Raw genomic sequence first — 23,511 nt, 5'->3', positions numbered from 1 at the left:
GGTTCTTCAAATAAATGTGTTCTCAGAAGTCTCGGTGGGTTAAAAAAAAAATCTCTCAAGATGGATTTAAGTTAAGATGTCAACCCTATCATATTTCACATAAGAACTGCTTTTGTAGTAAATTGTTAGTCTCATTGATTCAATAGATATTTATTCAATGTCTGCTGCAAGTCAGACTCAATGTTGAGGCATATTTGTTTATCCAAAGAATATCTATTGATTGCCTACTATGTTTTAGGCACTGTTATAGGAGCTATGGACACAGTGAACAAAACAGCAAAGCCTGAGCCTTTGTGGATCTTACATTCTAGCCAAGGTAGAGAAACCAAAAATAAACAAAAAATTGTAAATATGTCAAGGAAGATAAATGTTCTGAGGGAAAATTGAGCAGACTGCCAGTGCTGGCCCTATTTGCCTCAGATTCATTCCTTGCCCTTCCAGGGCTGGGAACAGGGTGGTGGGTGCTTCCGCCTATGGTAAAGTGCAAGTCTCAGCGTCAGTTCCTTCATCTGAACGGAGACAGGAGGACAGGAGGAGGGAGGCGCCAGGGAAGGAGGAAAGGAGACACCAGATGTAGCTCTGTCTCCCTCTCTTGGCAGCATCTGCCTTGGGGCTGCGTCTCTTCAGTGCTACAGCTTCCACCACAACCACTGTGGCCAGGTGATATGGATGCCTTTGTCCTTCCCTCCTAGGGGATTGTAGGTGTGAGCCACTCTGCCCAGTTCTAGAAAAATTTAAGCAGAAACAACATTATTTGACTTGTATTTCAGAAAAATCACTCTGACTGCTCTGAGGACAGTAAACCATAGGAGCAAAAAAGTAGGAACTGGATATCTGTTAGGAGGCTACTGTAACAATCCAGACAGCAGATGACAGTGGTAGCAAGTAAGAAATAGTCTGAGGTTATATTTTGAAGGTAGAGATGACAAGATTTACTAACAGATTGGATGTGTGATGTGATATCAAGAGAAGAGTCAGATATAACCCAAATTTTTTTTCTGAACAAGTAGAAGAATGGAGCGTCCATTCACTGCAGTGATAAAGCACAAGGAAGGAACAGCTTTGAAGAGAAATTCAAGATATCCAGTAGGCAGTTGGATAGATAAGTCTAAAGTATAGAGAAGAGTCTAAACACAGCATTATAAATTTGGGAGTTGTCATTGTGTAGAGATACAGGGTTGGATTCGGTCATTTAGGTGGTGACCCAGATAGAGACAAGAGAAAATTGAGAACTGACCCCCAATCATTAATTGACAGATTAAAGATCAATTTTGCTGTACATTTTCCTAATCCTCACAGCAATTCCATTTATGCATATGGGCACATTCTTCCTGTTGGGTGTCCATTCTCCATGCTGTGTGTCACTGAGCTCACTATTTCACTCTGCATGACTTACCAGGACTCTTAGTCCTTCTAGTGGATTTTCCAAACTAGAGCATGGGCATATCTTGCAGGATGAGGGATGGAGGGGTGGGAAGGAAATAGCCCCTAACTTTTCATATTTTAAATAAGTAGAGGCCAAGCATAATGGCTCATGCCTGTAATCCCAGCACTTTGGTGGATCATATGAGGCCAGGAGTTTGAGACCAGCCTGGCCAACATGGTGAAACCCCGTCTCTACTAAAAATACAAAAAATAGCTGTAATCCCAGCTACTTGGGAGACTGAGGCATGAGAATTCCTTGAACCCAGGAGGTGGAGGTTGCAGTGAGCCAAGATGGTGCCATTGCACTCCAGCCTGGGTGACAGGGTGAGACCCTGTCTCAACAAAAAAATTTAAAAATAAAGTAGAACATTCAAAAGTATATGAAATCATTCATGACATTAATGTAGGTCATGGTTGTATTTAGTAAATATGCAAAAAGATCATACTTTTTTTGTTAATGTAGAAATATTTACAAAATGAGAAAACTTTGATTCTACCATCTTCAGAAAGAGCCGTTGTCTGCAATGTAGGAGAATGCCGCCTTACCTTCTGCTGAATGGTCTTTGAGCTGAGTTTCTTGGGGGCCTTCTGGGCTACTGAGACTTTATTTTAATGGGTATTATAAACATTACTGGCATTTTTTTCTTTTTCTATAAGAATAGAACTTGTTTTAAGAAACAACAAAAAGAATCTATTCAAAAATTTTATATTAGAGAAAACATTTCTTTCAAAAACTCACTTGACCATTTTTCAGTTCGGTCATTGCGTTCAAATTAGGAAAACATCCTACTTTGCAGACTTCACCCCTGGTGACAAGAGCAACACATTTCAGAGTGGCATGTCTCTTCAGTGACAAACACTCAAGTGAAAAATGAGTTTATTGTTAAGTCCTTATCTTTACTGTGAAAGACAGTTTATCTTCAAGCTAGTTCTATAAATAATCATCATAATAATAACTATTTGCTAAACACAACATGCTATAGTTACTTTACGCTATCTTATTTATGCTAATGACAATTCTATAAGGGGTGGGCATTGTTGCCATTTAACAAATGGAGAAATGATGCTTACAGATTATTTTTGTTGCCCAAGGTCACATGATAAATGTTATAATTCAAATTGTCTTATTTTTTATATTTTCATCTTCTTATGGAATGTGAATGTTCTGATACTCTATCATGCCTTATACTCACCACCAACACTAAAAATTAAACAAAACAAAAAGCCCTTCTACACATTTGTCTGCTTACCTATAAGAACCTGATTCTCCTGTTCACCCCCAAACTTGCAGCAGCACCCAGCAGGCTCAATTGCAATGTGTTTCCTGGTTCTTCTGCAACATGTTTTACCAAAGTTCTAATTTCGTGGTTGCTGTGGTTTATTTTCTCAATAAAGAAAAAAGAAGGAACACAGTTTATTCCCCATTAAGCAATCCAACAACACACCAAATGACAACCGATGGTAACACAGGTTATGCTGGACCTCATGCTGCCTGCATCAGTTCATGAAGACAGTCCTGCAGAATGCAGCTGTCAAAGAGACTCTGGGGAACTCTCCACCCTCTTGGCCTGGGATTCCCTTATTTCACAGTAATAAAAATGACTAAAAATGTTGGCTTGCAAGTTATTTTGCATAGAGTTACATAAGAATGCCAAAAGTGACAATTTAAAATTTCTATTTCACTCACTGGGTGCAATGGCTCATGCCTGTAATCCCAGCACTTAGGGAGGTGAGGCAGGCAGATCACTTGAGGCCAGGAGTTCGAGACCAGCCTGGCCCACATGGCAAAACCCGATTTCTAATAAAAAATACAAAACTTGGCCTGTTATGGTGGCACATACCAGTAGTCCCAGCTACTTGGGAGGCTGAGGCAGGAGAATCTCTTGAACCCGGGAGGCAGAGGCTGCAGTGAGCCAAGACTACACCACTGTACTCCAGCCTGGGTGACTCCACCTCAAAATGGAGCGAGATTCCATCTCAAAAATAAAAATTTAAAAAAATTAAAACGGTTCCTATTTCACTAATTGTTTTCACATCCCTGAACTTATTTGGTTCTCAAAATAATCCTTCAAGATAAGAAAAAAAATACTCATTTTATTCATTTATAGAGAAAAAAAACTAAGATATACAATTAGCTGAGGAAAAAGATGCAATTCATATTTAGATACCCTGGCTACTAATCCTGTGTTCTTTTCTACATAACAGTCTTTGCCTTTCCAACTTGTATTTTTATTGTTGAAGATTATGTGTTTTAATCCTTATGACCCCCTTCTTAAATGACGGGAGCAAGCCTTTGGCATCTTGATATTCAGTAAAGTATCTAATACCAACAAGAACTAAAAGAATATATGTGAGATTGAGATAAAAAATCTCACGGTCATACTTCCATGATCTTGTTCAAGCTTTCATGTCCCCTGCATTTATTCCATGAGACCCAAGCCTAAAGCACCAGTGGTGGTTCGGAGAATATTAAAATCCAACTTATTGTCTTACACAAGCCAAAGAAGAGGAACATTGAGTAAATTTAAAATTTAACAAAGATGTAACAGCCAGTCACTCCAAAGAATATAAGACACTGGAAGCAGGTCTTAATGGGAGCAGACGTTAATACAATCACAAAGCTGCAGCTTCCTCAGGATATCATATATACACAGTCAGTTTGATTAGCCTGAATGCCCAAGACAGTTTCCTTTCAATGTCCTATGGTGGCTGCAGCCCAGTGCTGACTGGCACACAGCTGGCTGGGCCAGTTCTGAAGCTCGCCTGGAGGGATGGCCTTCCACTCCCCCAGGCTGGGCCTTTCTCCTACTGGTTAACCTGGTCCTCAACATTTAGGTAGAGCCCTTGATTGCAGGTGTTGACCCAGGGCTGGGTTGGACTTGAATTTGGACTGCTGGGCCCTCCTTTTCTTATTGCATATTTCAGTACTTCATGGCTTTCTCAACACACTGGTAGTAACTTCCTCTTAGCTTTTTTTTGCCTTCCCCTGGGGGAACTGAAAGGATCACTGACTGATGATATAGTTTGGATATTTGTCCCCACCAAAATCTCATGTTGAATTGTAATCCCCAGTGCTTGAGATGGGGCCTGGTGGGAGGTGTTTGGATCATGGGGGCGGATCCTCCAAGTTTGGTGCTATCTTCATGATAGTGAATTAGTGCAAGGCTGTTTAAAAGTGTGTTGCGCCTCACCCCGCCACCCTCCTCCTACTCTCTCTCTCTCTTGCTCCTTCTCTGGCCATGTGACGTCCCTGCTCCCCCTTCGCCTTCTGCCATGCTTGTAAGCTTCCTGAGGCTGAACAGATGCCAGCACTTCCCTAGAAACTGAGGAGATGCCAGCACTGTGCTTCTTGTAAAGCCTGCAGAACCATGAGCCAATTAAACCTCTTTTCTTTATAAAAAGTACCCTACCTCACATATCTTTATAGCAACGCAAGAACAGCTTAATATAACTGATGTGATGTTGCACATTGGCTCAATTCCTCCCTGATTTCTTCTACTGCTGGAACTCTAAAACCTACCCCTCTTTGGAGGAAGACGTGATAACTGCGCTATTCTAGTGGAACTCCAGTGAATCTACAAAGAAAAATCATTCATATCTTTTAATGTCTATGTGGAAGAGATCATCTTTTCTCCTGGAAAACATAAAATGCATTTAACAATTTCTTCCTTAGAGCAGTAATTCTCTATTCTGGATGCAAAGTTAGAATCACATGGGAGGTTTTTTAAATGACCAATAACTGGACTCCTCCACCCTAGACCAATGAAACCTGAATCTCAGAAGGTTGGGGCCTGAGATTCTGCATTTCTAACAAGTTCCCAGGGGGTGTTGCTTCATAGACTTTCTTTAAGTAGCATAAACTTTCTAAAACGCTGGTTTACATATGTTAACATGCATTAAAATTACCTGGAGGTCTTGGGCCCCACCCCTAGATTTTCTGATTCATTCGGGCTTCCGCAGGCCTGAGAATCTGCATTTCTAACAAGCTCCCAGGTTATATTGATGTTGCCCATTTTGAAAACCACTATAGTTCACACTACCCCTGCCCCATCCCTACCCTAGCATTTTTGTCCTTCTAACACCACTGTGGCTACAACGGTGGAGACCTGAGAGCATAGAGAGCAAGACCAAGGAAGACAGGTGGAGAGCCCCTAATCCTTTGAGTGTTCTTGGGTCTGATTCCCTAAATTTAACTTCAGGATTTGGTGAAGGCCACCAGCTATGACCCATGCAGTCTCCTCTGTCTAAAAGTCCCCATTGCATGTCACATGTTTATCAAACAGAAGCCAACCTCACATTCACTGAAGCTTCCTCAGAAGCAGTCACTCAGTTCCTAAAGAAAACAGTCACCTCCCTTGGCTGGGCCAAGGGTTTGGGACACTGGAATGAGAGGTTACAGCCGGTTGTGAAACATCTTTCCCAGAAAAGACCAACACCCACCTGGCATCTGAGGCTTTAGGAATCTGTTTGAAGCATATGGACTTTCATTAAATCAACTTGGCAAACTGCTTGGAAAGAGAATTTGCTTACAAGAATCATCTAAGGAAAGAAACAACATTTTTCTTTTCTTTTTTTTGAGACCGACTCTCACTCTGTCACCCAGGCTGGAGTCCAGTGGTGCGATCTCAGCTCACTGCAACCTCTGCCTCCTGGGTTCAAGCAATTCTCCTGCCTCAACCTCCTGAGTAGCTGGAATTACAGGCACGTGCCACCATGCCCTGCTAACTTTTGTATGTTTAGTAGAGACGGGGTTTTACCATGTAGGTCAGGCTGGTGTCGAATCATGACGAGAAGAGTGAGTGTCACAAAACTACCTCTTGAGTACTATGCTCACTATCTAGAAGACAAAATTATCTGTACACCGGACTTCAGAGACATGCAATGTACCCATATAACAAAGCTGTACATGTACACCCGAACCTAAAATAAAAGTTGAAAAAAAGATACCTGTACATGTATGTTTATCACAGCACTATTCACAATAGCAAAAATATGGAATCAACTTAAGTGTCCATCAACAGAGAATTGGATAAAGGAAATACGGATAAAGAATAAAATCATGTCTTTTGCAAAAATATAGATGGAACTGGATGACATTATCCTAAGTAAGATAACCGAGAAACAGAAAGTCATATACTAGCATGTTCTCACTTATAAGTAGCAGCTAAACAATGGGTACACACAGACACACAGATTGTAAGAAAAGACATTGGAGATGACAAGAGGTAGGAGGGTGGGAGGGTGATGAGGGACGGAAAATTACCTGTTGGGTAATCACTATTTGGATGATAGGCACATTAAAAGCCCAGACTTCACTGCTACATGATATAGGCATGTAAGAAACCTGCACTTGTACCCCCTAAATATATTTTTTAATTAAAAAAATTTTTAAGTCACAGACTTATGATTCCATTTGTATATTCTCTACATGACAAAATTATAGATACAGAAAACAGATTAGCCGGTGCCAGGGTTTAAGGATAGTAGGAGGCCGGGGGACAGGTGTACCTATAAAAAAGCAGCACAAAGGAGATCTTCATGGCGATGGACTAGTTGTGGCTATTGATTGCAACGGTGTTTCCATGAATCTACACATGCGATAGAATGACAGAGAATATACACATATTGTACCAATTGCCTAGTTTAGATATTGTACTACGATTATGTAAGATGTAATCATTTGGGAAAACTGGGTGAAGGATACATGAGTCACCTCTGTATTATCTTTGCAACTTCATGTGAATCTATAGTCATTTTTAAATTAAAAGTTTTAAAAAAACAGCCATACATTCATGCTAAATTTAACATTTGGTCTGTGTATTGAAAAAAAATTTCTAAGGCAAGCTAGGTTAAAAAAGAACGTAAGGTCAAGAACAACGCATATAATGTATTTCTATTTATTTTTTCTTTCAGAAAGGCAATATATGCAAGTACATATGCATATATATATGCTTATATAGTTTCTTTATATATACAGAAATTTCCAAAGTAAAGGATGAGATACTAATAGCAAAGGCTGACCCTGGGGAACAGAGTGGGGGAACCCAGAGTAAAGGATATTTTTAACATGAAGGAGGACTGTATTAATAATTGCACAGAAACAACAGGCATAACGGGCTCAAAACTCAGAGAATCAGAGTTTATGGTCACTGAGAGTAACATTACTCAATAAATGCCAGTTATTGTTATCTTTTTTCTTCCTTACATTTTTACCTATTTTGTGCAAAAAAAAAAAAGTTTATGATAATGGTAGACTAAGTTATTTGTATTAACACTCCTATTAAAAAAATTGATAGGATAGTTTTATAGTGTTGGTAACCCATCAAATATATGATAGGATATCCTCTTAAACACCTGTCAATCAATCAGTGGTCATCAACCTAAATGCCTACCAGACCAGAAAGGTACAGTAAATATGTGAGGGCCAGGTGTATTATTTAGGAAAAGATTGAGATGGTGGCAAAGAAAGAACACCCAGACAAAGCATTTAAATACAAATGTATACAAGACATGGCTTGGACAAAACAAAACACATCTATGTTCTGCCAGTCCCCCATAGCAACCCATGCATGTCTGCTTGCTAAGGAATCCTGTTCCACTGTAGGCAGATCTAATTGCTAGAAAGTTCCTTGTGCTCAGCTGAACTTTATGTCGGTAATTTCCCTCTATAAATCCTAGATTTGAGCATTTTCTTCATAACAATATTTAGTTGACTTCGTTTTAGCAAACACTTGCTGATGTCTAATAAGAGCTAGTTCCTTTAGCGCGCATTCAAAGCTACCTACAGGTAGGTAGACAATGTAACTCAAGTTTGTCCTCAGAAAGACTGGGGTTTAATCCCAACTCTGTCATCTAAAAGCTCTAGGACATTGGAAAAGTTATTTAAATCTTAGATATATTCATATTCAAAATGAGGATAATAAAACTGTTCAGCTTGCAGAGTTGCTGTGGAGATTAAATGTGAAAATGCGTACAATGCGTAGCACATGTCAAAGAAATGACGTTTTCTGTCGGAAATGTAAGTAATTTGGGGCCAATTGTTCAACTTTCTTGAATTTTTGAGAAAGTAGAAAATTAGCAAAATTTCAAAGTCATTTCATAGCCAAAGATTGAAAGACGAGCTACAGGCTTGATATCCTCAAGAAACTTCTTTTCCTTCCCAAGCTACCAGGTGTGTTTTCTCTCCTTGCCACTAGATGGCAATTGCCTCCCAGGGTATTTGAGCTCAAAGACGATAAAATCCCAGAGGCCCCCGCCAAGGCTAACTTTTAAATTACAAAGCAGTCCAGAACCACACCCTGGTCTCTCAAAGATAATTTGTTCACTTAGTAACTAAGAAATACAGGGACCACTTCTCGAAATTCAACGGGGTGGGAGAAGGGGTGATTGTCTAGAAGAGCAACTTAAGACTTTTTCCACAAAGTAACTCATTCAGCTGAGCTAGTTTGTTCCTGCCGCAGTCTTTGCTCTCACTGCCCCATATTCCCGGACCCTCTCCCTCCAGACAGTTGTGCAGCCCACTCCTTTATGTGTTTACTTACTAGCTGCCTGCCTCCATAATGTAAGTCTCAGCAGAGTGGGGGCTGTTTTAGTTTCCTACAGCACACTGAACCCCAAGAATAATGCTTCCCACGTAGAAAGTGCTCAGTAAACATTGGCTGAATGAAAGTTCGATGAATACCCAGGACTCTCAAAAGTTGCTCATCCAGTAGCTGGAAAGAAACCCTCCCTCTTCTCAAGAAAGCAAATCAAGATGCAAGTGAACCAGAGGTGGTCAATGTCTTGCTGATGCAGGGCTGAAGCTTCAGGTGGCTTCCCACCTGTCACCTCTGGAAATTACATCTCATCTCCTACATTCTTGGGGCCTTCAGTGACAATAAACTAGCCTGAGATGATGGGTAAAAGTCAAGAGTGACCCCTTTCTTTCCTTATCAATAACACGCATTTTAATAGAGTCCTTCTGGAGAGAAAGCTGTTCCCAAAACCTATCATCTCTTTCCTGTAGTCTTTTATCTACACCTTTAGGTCTCATAGGTGCTTCTGATGGAAGTAAATGCAGTCTCTCTTTCTATAAACTGTCCCTGAGAGGGGCACCCCAATCCCTGGACTTCAGATCAGTACTCCCCTTGGGCCCCATATATAATCATCATCTCCTGATAATCTCACCTCAAGTCGGCCTCTGTGTTCCTCTTCCCCATTCTCACTGCCGTCACCCAGAGTCAGGCCCTCCTTTTCCTAAGTTGGTGGATGGGAAATAGGCTATTTAATGAAATGCAAGTTTCTGGCCATGACATTCTGCCCAAAACCTTCCAAGGACCTTGTAAAACCAGCTTATGTCATCTCCTTATGAAGCCTTCCCTGCCCGCTTCCTCTCAGAGCAGAATTGACCCTCTCCCCCTTGTGTCTCTGCTGTGCTTCATGTAGACTCATCTCATACCATCTGTTCCTCTTTACTGCAGTGGATTGTTAGCCAGCTGCTTCACCTCTAGACTAGCAGGACTTGATCATGTCAAATACGTGATCATATAAAATACCTGACTTTCATCAGCGTATCAATACCTATACTTGGTTCTTATTACGCATCAAAAACAATCCGAGCCTCTTGCTCTATCATTAACAGTAACCAGCTTGTCCCTTCATTAGTCCCCAATATGTCCCATCCACTCCCAGCCAGGCTGAGTGTCCAAAATACCTGACTTTCATCAGCGTATCAATACCTATACTTGGTTCTTATTACACATCAAAAACAATCCGAGCCTCTTGCTCTATCATAAACAGTAACCAGCTTGTCCTTTCATTAGTCCCCAATATGTCCCATCCACTCCCAGCCAGGCTGAGTGTCCCTCGGTGCCCCTGTTAGCATGTGTCTGGGACCACCTAAAGGGTCCTGGAGAAAGGTCCCTAAATGGTAACGTTCAGTACGTGATGGCAGATTGTACTTAAGATGGTAGATGTTAGAATATAGTTAACTGGAGGTTCTAGAGCCAGACCACCTGGTTCAATCTCCCTTCTACCACGTACTAACTTGTGACTTGGGAAATTATATCACCTTAACCTCTCCGTGCCTTAGTTTATTCCCTGGCAAAAAAGGTAGCAATAATAGTACCTATCTCATAAAGGTTTTTTGGAGGATTAGAATGATATAGATAAAGCTCTGGAACAACCTTGTCACATAGTAAGCATTTAGTTAATTCTGATTATTATTGAGTGTCTGCTATATGTCAGTCACAATGCTAAAAACTTGACATATATTCCTGAAATGGGAAAAGTTCCCTTGTCCCCCTCACAGGGCATGCAATGGAGGAGTGGCTCACCTCTTCAGTGCCTCGCTGCTCAAGCCTCTAGGGGGAGCATGGAGACGGGCAGGCTGTGGGGCTTCAACCCCAGGGCAGTGTCTAGGGGTGAATGTTTACAGCTGAAGCCCCAGTGGTCATGTGTTACAGGGTGCTCTTTTAATTTAGCCGTTTGTAGGCGGGTTATGTTAGCTCAGTTAGACCCCTGCCTTATCACAAGGACAGAGGGTTTTCTGTATCCCAGAGTTCTTACCTTGGTGTACCAGAAGAATCAGATCACATGTGGGCTTGGAGAATGAGTGCAAAGTTTTATTGAATGGAAATAGCCCTCAGCACATGGGGGGAGCCAGAAGAGAGATGGTTTTCCCATGGAGTTGGGCCGCTTGGCGGCTTGGGCTTTTCTCCAAGTGCCACCTTGTTCCACCTGTTGATAGCCTGCTGGCCTGCCAGCATCTGTCGTGTGCTCTTCCTCCAGCATGCTCCCCTCGATGTCCTCTCAATGTCCAGCCACTCATGTCTTCTTCCACCGATGTGTTTCTCTTAACTTCCAGCCGCTTGTGTGTCGGCCTACTAGGGCCTCAGGGTTTTTATAGGCACATGATGGGGGCATGGCAGGCCAGGGTGGTCTTGGGAAATGCAACATTTGGGCGGGAAGGCAGGAGCGTCTGTCCTCACCTAGGTCATTGGGCACAGGCCGAGGGTGGAGCCCTCGCCAGGGACCATGCCCTTCCCTTCCCAGCACTTCCTCTCCCCACTTCCATATCATTACTCCTCAGCCTTACAACACTGGAAGTAGGAGGTACTTTCTTCCTTCAACCAGTGAAAGGGCTGAAGCCCATAGAGATTAAGTACCTGTCTCAAATTCACACTGTCCGGACATTTCGAAGCAAGGATTTGAATCTACTTATGTGATTTTTGCCATACCTGTACTATTATTTACCAAATAGCCTTTAATTTGGCTCCTTTTCCTTTAAATAAATATAATATATTAATAAATCTAAACTTCATTTCATTTTCTTTTTTTTTTTTATTTGAGACGGAGTGTTGCTCTGTAGCCCAGGCTGGAGTGCGGTGGCGCCATCTTGGCTCACTGCAAGCTCCGCCTCCCGGGTTCACGCCATTCCCCTGCCTCAGCCTCTCTGAGTAGCTGGGACTACAGGCGCCCACCACAGTGCCCGGTTAATTTTTTGTATTTTTAGTAGAGACGGGGTTTCACCGTGGTCTCGATCTCCTGACCTCATGATCCGCCCGCCTCGGCCTCCCAAAGTGCTGGGATTACAAGCGTGAGCCACCGCGCCCAGCCACTTCATTTCATTTTCACAAATAAGTTTGATGTGTTCACTAATTCTCCTCATTCACATAATAAGTTTATAATTGTTAAATGTCCATATTTCACCTAAAAATATCAGATATTCCATGGTAATTAGTAAAAATATTATATATTCCACACTACATGGTACTAAGCCACGTTGCTTAGCCTGTTTTTACTTATGTGCATTTCACAAGAATAAAGTAATCACTTAGCTTATAAATTAAAAGGACTTTAAAAGCAATCTAAGCCAGGAATAAGTAGCCTTCAATTTTTATGTCAATTTTGAGGAATTGACAATGGCTGCCCAGAATAAATACTGTGTTGGACACAACAAGAAATAACACCATGCTCTCTGTGCACCGTAGGCCCAGGAGGCCGGAATGAGGGGATTGGCCACATACTTGCCATTCTTTGTCTAGTCCAATCCACTCAACTTTTCAGAGATGATGCCCCATTAACTCTTGTTCCTCCCACCGCCATTCTTTTACCAGATAACCAGGAGAGCCATATTTTACAAAGAGACTCTAGTAAGTAAGCAAGGAAGGAGACTGGCAATTCTCTTGATTCTGCAGTGATGGCACCTTAAGAGACACGCAGTGAACCTAGGGCCATCAAAAAGGCAATTAAAAGGGCTGACAGACAACGTGCTGGATAGGACATCCAGGCAAGGAGAGTAGAAAAACATCAAGGAGTTGTAACAGCCAGACACAATAGGATCCTGGCAAGTAAATATTGTTTAATGTGATGACTGTGTATTAAACCTGAAGTTAGCATTTAGCCCCTGTCAGTCAGCCAGCAGGATGCCTCTAAGTGCTTACTGGGGCTCTTGCATACATATATTTTCTTGCTCTAACACATACTTAAGGCAGACACTGGGTTGTGGTAAGGGATCTCTTTTATGGCTATTTACTTGGACCAAGTTGTTATGCCCGTGCAGACAAGCCTCTACTTATTTGGTCTCATTTGAAGGGTTAAAAAAAAAATCTCCTACTGATTGTCCCTCTGTAATTCTTCCTATTCTTTCTGTTGTTAAAAGGAAGGGAGGTTTGTTCAGTGCTTAGGATCTCTCCAAAATCTACAAAAGAAGAGTCGGAGGCCCTTCCTCTTCTGGCAAGACTAGATCCCTTTTTCAGAAAATGTCTAAACGGTCACAGTTCAGAAAAGAGTTAACATAGCAGACTTGAAAACTGCTATCCTTAGAAAGCCCTGCTTACAAGGCTGGCCTTTGGGCTGATATCTGGAAACTTAGATTTCAGAAGATTCCTACCATTCACTGGCAAGAATGGCTCACTGTACCTAAACTGTGCAAATGTGGTTTATGCTGAACACCTGCTTTCCTTCTGGGAGTCTGGAATTTGGGTACATGGCAGGCAGAGGCAGGTAGAGAGGGCATGCCCCCAGACCCCAATGAAAAACCTGGGCACTGAGTCTCTAACGGGCTCTCCTGATGGGCGACATTTCACACTTGTTGTGACAACTCATTACTGGGAAATTTAAGAGTGTCCTCTCTGACAACATTAAGAAAGGACCCCTGGAAATTTGTACCTAACTTACCCTGGACATGCACCTATTCCCTTTGCCAATTTTTATCTGAATCGTTTCACTGCAATAAATAATTGCTGTGAGTAGGACTATACATTCTATACATTGAGTCCTGTGAGTCCCTCCAGGGGATCGTGGAACCAGTAACAGACCAGGAGAATCCACTGACAAAGCACTTTTGCTTTTCTGTGCTCTGGGAATATAAGTAGATGGGTCATGACCAGAAAACAAACAAACAAAAATTGAGCTAAAAATATGAAATTTAGCTATAAAGTGTGAACTCCATAATCATCAACTAGAGAGCTGATCTATGTCTTGGACAAGTGGGGAAACATGGTGAATTTCCTGCAGCAATTGGGGAAGGGGTATTTTGCCCTTGAAAAGCATCATTCAATTTATGATCTGATCTTGTACAGAAGAAGAGAAAGCACTATATGAATAAATGCTAGTTAACACAAACAACCTCTCTTGTAGTAGAACCACCTCAAAACTAGAAATCTAAGATTCCTCCCCACTCTTTTATAAAGGCCTGCCTTCCATAAAGGCCTTTAGAAAACCTTAGACCCGAAAGGGAGCTCAGAGCTCATCATTCCCTCTCTTCTCAGTATAGAAATCCTCTTTAGAACATTCCTATCAGGTTATCTCTTGAGCACTTCCCGTTTGCCCAATGCTTCTCAAAAATTTCCTCCAAACTACTCTAAGAAAATAACTCTTATTGGCCGAGTAGTTACAGGTATAGTTCAAATCAGATTTGAAAAGATAAAGATCTCTGAGCATAATTTGCTTTTCCTTAAAATTTATCTGATTTTTGTTATTTCCTCACATGTCTGTGTTTTGTGGAGACATTCATCACCATTTTAAAAAGCATGCCTCAGGCCAGGCACCATGGCTCACGCCTGTCATCCCAGCACTTTGGGAGGCCAAGGCAGGAGATTCGATTGAGCCCAGGAGTTGGGGACCAGCCAGGGCAGCATAGCAAGACCTTGTTTCTGCTAAAGATTTTTTTTTTTTTTTTTTTTTTTTCCAAAAACTTAGCCAGGTGTGGTAGCACATTCCTGTACTCCCAGCTACTAGGGAGACTGAGGTGGGAGGATAGATTTAGCCTGGGAGATTGAGGCTGCAGTGAGGTTTGAACACCATTGCACTCCAGCCTAAAAGACAGAAAAAGACCTTGTCAAAAAAGAAAGAAAAAAAAATAAAGTGGCAGGGCATGGTGGCTCATGTCTGTAATCCCAGCACTTTGGGAGGCCGAGGCAGGTGGATCATGAGGTCAGGAGATTGAAACCATCCTGGCTAACACGGTGAAAACCCGTATCTACTAAAAAATACAAAAAATTAGCCGGGCATGGTGGCGGGCGCCTGTAGTCCCAGCTACTCAGGAGGCTGAGGGAGGAGAATGGTGTGAACCCGGGAGGTGGAGCTTGCAGTGAGCTGAGATCGTGCCACTGCACTCCAGCCTGGGCAACAGAGCGAGATTCCGTCTCAAAAAAAATAAATACATAAAAAATAAAGTATGACCTTAGAGAGATTACTAAGGTACATTTTTATAAAACTTTTTTCTAATTACAAAACACAAAAAAGTACAGAGAGAAAAGAACAGTAACTATGCATAATCCCTGCACTCCTACCCCAAGATAACTGCTTCTAATATTTATGTGCCTGTCTTAGAAATTTTTATTTTAAAGAAAAAACCAACTATAAGATAGTGTGATAGGTTCTACTTGCAGAAAAAAATATATGAAAGAAAAAAAGAATGGAGAATTACAATCTTAACAGAAGAAGTGCCTGAAATCTACTTTGACTAGAAAACCTAGAGGTGAGAGAGACAGAAAATTAAAGATAATAACCATGTTTTCATTTTAAAACACACCTTTCAAGTAAGGATCCAAATGCTTCAGATATACTCGGCAAAGATGGGGTCCAAGAAATTTAAGAAAGGCTGTCTGCACATGTATTCACCTTGATTCTTTGTTAATGTAAGGTTTGGCATCTATATACCCTTTAGTTATACTCACTCAGCAGCTGTCAGCAGAATCATTACACAGGTTAAGAGACAGCAGTGTTGGGAATTTATTTTCCAATGACATATATATATATATATATATACAGATCTTTCCAAGAGATAGAAAGCTTAGGTCTCATAAGACAAATAATTGTCCTTCTAAGGCATTAGATTTTGTGGTTGGCCAGCTAAATAGGTCCATTTCAAGGGCCTAAAAGAAGTAGGTGTTGCGCACACACACATCACACACACACACATGCACACACACGAAGACGGGTGAAACTCCTGCTGAACAACAATATTCCACCAGGCAACTGGCTAAAGGAGTGGAATTTACTTCAATGGTTGGAAACCTAAAGGCATCTACAGTGTTTGAAAGAAACTGAGAAATTGCTTTAGAAATCCAAGTTTTAGTCCAAGTTCTGTCCTTTACCATCTGGTTGTCTTTGCAAGCCATTTCACTTCTCTGAGCCTATTTTCCCATCAATAGAACGTGTATAACAACGTCCACCTTGAATGATTGGGGGGTTATATAATTTAGACTGCCTGGCATATAATAAATACTGAATAAATGTAGCCCAGAGAATTGTTACACTGATAAAATAAAACGATACATGTGAATGCACTTTGTAATCTGTATAGTTATCTGGGAGTGGGAAAAAGCCAAACCTTACCAGAATACTATTGTTTAGAACTAAGGATTACATTTAATAAGGGCCTCATACATCAAGGAAGGCAAACAGATTGAGACAACTCCATTTGATGAGGAGCTGCTGTCTCGAGTGCCACATTGTAAAAAATATCCTGCAGCCATGGGTTCAGAAGGGACAAAGAAATACAGCATTAATGCCAGGTATTGCAGCATAATCGAAGTGAGTTAGAGCTTGAGCCCAGCGGGAACTTACAGAAAGACATTCTGCCCACACCCTGGCTCCCTGATCTGCAGCTGCACCACTGAATTTTGCAGAAAAAGGTTTCATGAACAGAAAATGGCAATCATAAGACTGGTAAGGTGTATGCACTCTTTTCAAGTATATCTAAGTGCATGATCTCAAATTACTGGATATCAGAAAAAAAGAACAGCGAATATTTCCAGCCACAATCCAAGGACAATATGGAGTATCTGTTTCCACTAAATATGAGATTAATGATAGCCCTACTTGATAGGATTTCTATGAGGAATACATTAGATGAAATACACAAAATACCTAGAACATATCTAGCACGGGGCAACCTTTCAGTAATATATAACTATTATTATAAATATAAAGATGTATTATCTTTTGTTTCAATAATTCAAAATATAATTTAGGATTAGGTTATAAAATTAATGAGTAATGTGATACTTAAGTCAGGTAAAATTATTTATTAATAATCTCTAAATTATCAAGACCTGCAGACTTGGAAGCTCCAAAGCAAATAATACGTGACTTTAATCACTCTTTGTCTTTCATTTGAGATCTCCCTTTACCTAGGGCAAGGGAAGCTTCTGTTTTAATGGAAAGGAAAAGGGGGGGACGGAAGGAATTGAAGCTGGAGTAGGCTTGTACAATGGGACAAATAAATATAGTTTTCTCTCTTTCTGACCAATACACACAGTTGGCTTCATTTTACAGTTCGCTTCAAGTTAACAGTGCATGTGATGCAAATCAATTCACAATTTTCCTTAATAGTTAAATCAAATAGTAATAAAATACTTAAAACGGTCTTTAACTATGCCTCAGTCTGACAACTGAGAGGCAACTACTGCAAACATATTGAATTATGTCTTCTGGTATTCAACTTCATTTCTCTAAATAATGTGCTTGTGCACTTTTATTTCTCGATTAACATATCTTATACATTATCTAGTGACTTCTGTTAATATTTAGCTCTATGACATTTCCAACCCTCCACCCCTTTCTTCCCTACACTCCCTCTTATATCAGAGTGTTTATATTTTTATTATGTAAATATTATTTATTTCCAAGTCAAATAGTTTATTATGATTACATTCCCATTTACATACAATTTTCTGGTATTTCTTTCTCTTTTCTTTTTTTTTGAGATGGAGTTTCACTCTTGTTGCCCAGGCTGGAGTGCAATGGCGTGATCTCGGCTCACCACAACCTCTGCCTCCTGGATTCAAGTGATTCTCCTGCCTCAGCCTCACGAGTAGCAGAATCCCAGCTACTTACAGGCATAGTTAGTGATTGCTTTATTTATCATTGCTACTGATTACAAGCATAGTTAGTGATTGCTTTATTTATCACTGCTTGGTTTTCTGTGCCCATTCCAAGTTTTTTCAAATGCTGCAGCTGTTTTGGTGTGTACCTATCAATAATTATTTAACTCAAATACTAGCCAACCATTTAATTTAGTTATATAATTTTTCTCTTTGAGGATGAAACTGTCCATCCAGCTCTAATGAGAACTGGTAGCTTCCTTGCCCTGATGCTTAGCTGTTTATACTGAAACTTCCCCTCCACTTCTCTCCTGTATTGGATCCCCTGATTCCTTGAAGAAATACCTATTTTTCATTTTACCCTATCAATTGCTAAAACATGTTCTGCAATAACTTCCTGAGAAAGGATACATGAAAAATTAGTTTTTGGACTTTTCATGTATCTTGACTAATTGATTGACTGATTGATTTACGGGGTATGGAAACCTAAGTTGAAGTCACATCCCCTTAGAATTTTGAAGATATTTCTTCACTTCTAGAATCCTATATTTTATCCATTTGAATTGCTATCCTTTGATTGTGACCTGTTTTTTCCTCTATAACTTGATGTGGGACTTTTTGCATTTGTTGATCTGGGTAATTGGTGGACCCTTTCAATCTAGAAACTTTCAGCCTTTAGTAAAGAGAAATTTTTCTATATTATTTGTTTGATAATTTCTTACTTTATGTTTTCTCAGTTCTATCTTTCTGTATCACTTCCTTCATTGGATGTCTGTTCTCCTTGTTTGATCTCCAATTTTCTCATCTTTTTTCCTTTGATTTTTAACCTCTAGTTCTGTTTTCTGTGCAATATCTTTTACTTTATTATTTACATTTTAATAAAATTAATCAATTCATTTGTATTAGTCAGGGTACTTAGATGCAATGATGAGAAGCAAACTCTGGCTCATAAAGCAGAAAGGGAATGTAGGTAAAACATTTTGGTAGCTTATAGAATATTTGCAACATAAAAGAACAGACTTGGAGGCTACAACAGCCAAGAAACCAGAGCACCCTCAATACTTCTCAGAACTTAATCCATAAAAGCATTACTGTTGCCAACACTGGGCATAGCTTGCACTGCAATGCCACCAACACTGGGTGCTGTGTGGTGTCACTAGAATTTCTTCCAGTTTACCATTGGAGGCTGGAAATAGCTGCAATGACAACTTCCAGACTCACCAGAATGGATCTGTGTGGTACCTGAGTCTTCCTGTCACTAAATACTAATTGAAAGTCTGGAGAAACTGACCATGCCCTAGTTACAAGCAAATGTTTGACATTTTCGGTTTTAATATTGGAAACTGGCTCTGCCTCAAAAGGTAGGGAATCCCCCGAATGTATAATAAGGGTTCAGAGGCTGGGCAATCGCAAGGGATAAAAATGTCCACTGAGGTCCACACTTGATCCATCCTACACCAATGTTTACCCTTCTTCTACACTTCTAAAAAAATGCTTCTACATAGCATAATGCAATGAAAAACACCTTGTCCAGCTAAAAAAACATGCCTATCCTTTGCCCTAATATTTAAAAAGCAGTCAACTCAAAGTCTTATTGTTATTTATTGTTTCCATTCCAAGACCAGGATCTCTGAGTAATGTTCATGTTTCTCTGGTTCTGTACTGATAATCTTCTATTCAATATCACATAATCTTGGATTAATTTGTGAATTTAACCATAATGAACAAACATAAGGTAGTGGGAGATGGGGGATAAAGGAAAGAAAGGAAGGCAGTTCAACTGTCTAGGATATTTATTACTTTCAATGGCAAAACCCTCAATTACTTTTGCACCAATCAATAATACAAGAAAATATTGGGAGATGCTGCTGTCCTTATTTCTCCAAATCCCCACGAAACTTGTGATGGGCTGATAAATGATTCTTCAATGATATGTCCACATCCTAATCCTCAGAACCTGTAAATGTCACTGTATTTGAATAAAGAGTCTTTGTAGATGCAATTGAATTAAGGATTTTGAGATGAAGAGATAATCCTGGATTACAAACATGGGCATAAAATCCAATCATAGAGGTCCACATAAGAGAGAGGCAGAGAAATGTTTGACACATACGGAAGAGGAAAAATCAATGTGTACACCAAGGCAGAGATTACAATGATGTGGCCACAAGCCAAGCAATGCCAGCAGCCACCAAAACATGGAAGAGGAATGAAACGATTATCCCCTAGAGCCTCTAGAGGGAGCATGTTCCTGCCGAAACCTTGATTTTAGCTCAGTGAAACTGACGTCAGATTAATGGTCTTCAGAACTTTAAGAGAATAAATTTCAGTTATTTTAACCAACCAGGCTTGTGAGAGGTTGTTACAGCAGCCACTGGAAAGGAATAGGAAGCTACAGTAGAATTTAAGATTTTCCTTCTCTACTATCAGGCTCAGAAGTCTGTGTTTGTCAAATGTTTCTCATGAGATTCTAGACATTATTCAGGTTTTTAAATTACTTCTTTGGTAGCAGCAGCTGCTAAATGGGTTACTTCTTCACCACCCCTGCTATTTCCTTCTACGGGGAGGAGTTCCTATACTTTTAATACTTCTGATCTGCCCATTTTCTCACTAATTGGTGAATTTGGAAGAAGTTCCTTTCTTTTGGGAGCTTGCTCCATGCATAGAGGTTTTTGTAGCTGGGTAGTTGGCTTTTAACTGCTACAACCTGAACAAAAGACTTTTAAGTCTAGGCTGCAGAGCACTGTGACTTTTGTGGATGATTATAGTTTAAGGAGGCTAATTCCAGAGGCAGAACCTGACCCATGGGAGGTTTCAGAGAAATGGCAGTTGAAAGCCACTGGGCCTCAGCAAAGACACTGGAGCCCTCAGGTCTCAGCAAAATCTCCAGGAAGAGTTTTGGAGTGGGGGGCAAGAAAACCGCAACTGGAGGAGGTTCACCCAGAGGCTGGCAAGCAAACTGATTGCTCTGTCCTTGGCAAACTTACAGGCCCATAGTAGGCATGGGCAGCTTCACAGTATAGGCAAAAGCAGTTCAAACTTTAACTCTATGTAACATACCTGTGTGGGCAGCAGGACCTCTGCAGATGCCTTGGAATATGTTGGGAAGCCTGAGTCAACGAGAACATCTGAGGCAAGGGTCCAGTTGTAGGGAAACACAAGTGTTTCTTCCTATAAGCCTTTGAGACATTAGTTGTAACACAGCATTTGTTTTTTTAAGCTGAAAGGAAGGTAAACTCATGTGCACTATGGAGCACTAGGGAGATTCATATATATCCATGCTAGCTTTATATCATTTATCATCATTTATATCACACTAGCTTCATATATTGATACTAGCTTTATATTATTCGTGTCCAGCCAACATAAGATGTGCTAGATTGGCTGTTTCAACTTCCGTTCTACATTCCCAAGGGGAAAACTGCAACTGTCTCTCTTTACTAATGATATGATTCTTTACCTAGAGAATCCCCTAATCTCTGCCCAAGTCTCCTAGATCAGAAAAATAACTAGGCAAAGTTTCAGGATAAAAGACCAATATACTAAAATCAGTAGAATTTCTACACACCAATAACATCCAAGCTGAGAGCCAAATCAAGAATGCAATCCCATTCACAATAGCCACAAAATGAATAAAAAACCTAAGAATACCATTAACCAGGGAGGTGAAAGATCTCTACAATAAGAACTGTAAAACACTGCTGAAAGAAAGCAGAGATGACACAAACCAATGGAAAAACATTCCATGCTCATGGATAAGAAGAATCAATATTGTTAAAATGGCCATACTACGCAAAGCAATTTACAGATTCAATGCTATTCCTATCAAACTACCAAAGACATTCTTCTTCACAGAATTAGAAAAAAACTATTCTAAAAATAATTTTGAACCAAAAAAGATCCCGAATAGCTAGAGAAATCCTAAGCAAAAAGAACAAAGCTAGAGACATCACACTACATGACTTTAAACTATGCTACAAGGTTACAGTAACTAAAATAGCATGGTACTTGTAAAAAAAAAAAAAAAAAAAAGACACCTAGACCAATGGAACAGGTTAGAGAACCTAGAAATAAATCTGCACACCTACAACCATCTGATCTTTGACAAAGCCAAGAATAACAAACAAAGGGGAAAGGACTCCCTATTCAATAAATGGTGCTGGGATAACTGGCTAGTCATATGCAGAAGATTGAAACTGGACCACTTCCTCTCACTATATACAAAAATCAACACAAGATGGACCAAAGGTGTAAATGTAAAACCTACAACTATTAAAACCCTAAAAGAAAACCTAGGAAATACCATTCTGGCAATTGGTCCTGGCAAAGATTTTATGATGAAGACTCCAAAAACAATTGCAAAAAAACACAAATTGACAAGTGGGACCCAATTAAACTAAAGAGTTTCTGCATAGCAAAAGAGACTATCCAGAGTAAACAACCTACAAAATGGGAAAAAAAATATTCGCATACTACATATCTGACAAAGGTCTAATATCCAGAATCTATAAGGAACTAAAGGTCTAATATCCAGAATTAACAAGCAAAAAACAAATAAGTCCATTAAAAATGGGCAAAGGACACATCTTAAAATACATACATGCTGCCAACAAGTATAAGAAAGTATGCTTAACATCAGTAATCATTGGAGAAATGCAAATCAAAACCACAATGAGATACCACCTCACACCAGTCAGAATGGCTATTATTAAAAAGTCAAAACATAACCGATGCTGATCAGGCCATGGAGAAAAGGGAAAGCTTATACACTGCTGACGGGAGTGTAAATTAGTTCAGCCACAGGAAAGCAGTTTGGAGATTTCTCAAAGAACTTAAAACAGAACTACCATTTGATCTTGCAATCCCATTACTGGTATATACCCACAGGAATATCAGTTGTTTTACCATAAAGACACATGCACATGCACATCCACTGCAGCACTATTCACAATAGCAAAGACATGGAATCAACCTAGATGTCCATCAACGGTAAACTGGACTTAGAAAGTGTGGTACATATACACAATAGAATACTGCACAGCCATAAAAAAAGAATGAGATCATGTCCTATGCAGCACCAAGGATGCAGCTGGAGGCCATTATCCTAAGTGAATTAAAGCAGGAACAGAAAAGCAAATACTGCATATTCTCACTTATAAGTGGAAGGTAAACATTCAGTACACATGGACACAAACAACGGAACAATTGACACCAGAGCCTTCTTGGGGGTAGAAGGTGGGAGAAGGGTGAGGATTTAAAAACTACCTATTAGGTACTATGTTGATTACCTGGGTGACAAAATTATTTGTACATCAAATCCCTGCAACATGCAATTTACCCATATAACAACCTGCACATGTATATCCTGAACCTAAAATAAAAGTTGAAAAGAAAACAACTGAAAAAATAATTTTAAAAAAAAGAAGCAAAGGACTGTTGGGGGAAATGATTGCTTCATCATTCCTGGTGTTTCCTTTGTAGGGAGAAAGCTCCGCAGCCATAACACATTGTTACCTACTCCCCTGACAGATGAGTTGGAAGGGGAAAGTGGCCATGCCAAACCTATTTTCTCACAGTTCTGGAGGCTGGAAAGTCCAAGATGAAGGCACTAGCAGATTTAGTGTCTGGTGAGAACTGCTCTCTACCTCCAAGATGGCACCTCTTACTGCGTCCTCACATGGCAGAAAGTGTGGCCAGTTCCCTCACACCTCTTTTAAACATGCTAATCCCAAAGGCTCTGCCCTCGTGACTTAGACCCGCACCTCTTAATACT

General features: G+C 40.2%; 1 long non-coding RNA gene across 1 annotated transcript in view; it reads right to left on the bottom strand.

The window, feature by feature from the left end:
• Nucleotides 1-288: 288 nt before the first annotated feature.
• The window catches only part of LOC131384644 (uncharacterized), a 29,919-nt gene continuing 6,696 nt past the window's right edge, over nt 289-23,511 (bottom strand). Inside the window, exons 2-5 of the long non-coding RNA XR_009215704.1 lie at nt 2,676-2,810; nt 2,165-2,231; nt 1,972-2,075; nt 289-724 (exon numbers count right to left, since the gene is read on the bottom strand). This is a non-coding gene — a long non-coding RNA (uncharacterized LOC131384644). The remainder of the gene's footprint in view (nt 725-1,971; nt 2,076-2,164; nt 2,232-2,675; nt 2,811-23,511) is intronic.

This window comes from Hylobates moloch, unplaced genomic scaffold, assembly GCF_009828535.3.
Source record: "Hylobates moloch isolate HMO894 unplaced genomic scaffold, HMol_V3 SCAFFOLD_11, whole genome shotgun sequence".
NCBI lineage: Eukaryota > Metazoa > Chordata > Mammalia > Primates > Hylobatidae > Hylobates > Hylobates moloch.
This window is presented reverse-complemented; position numbering and strand designations above follow the sequence as displayed.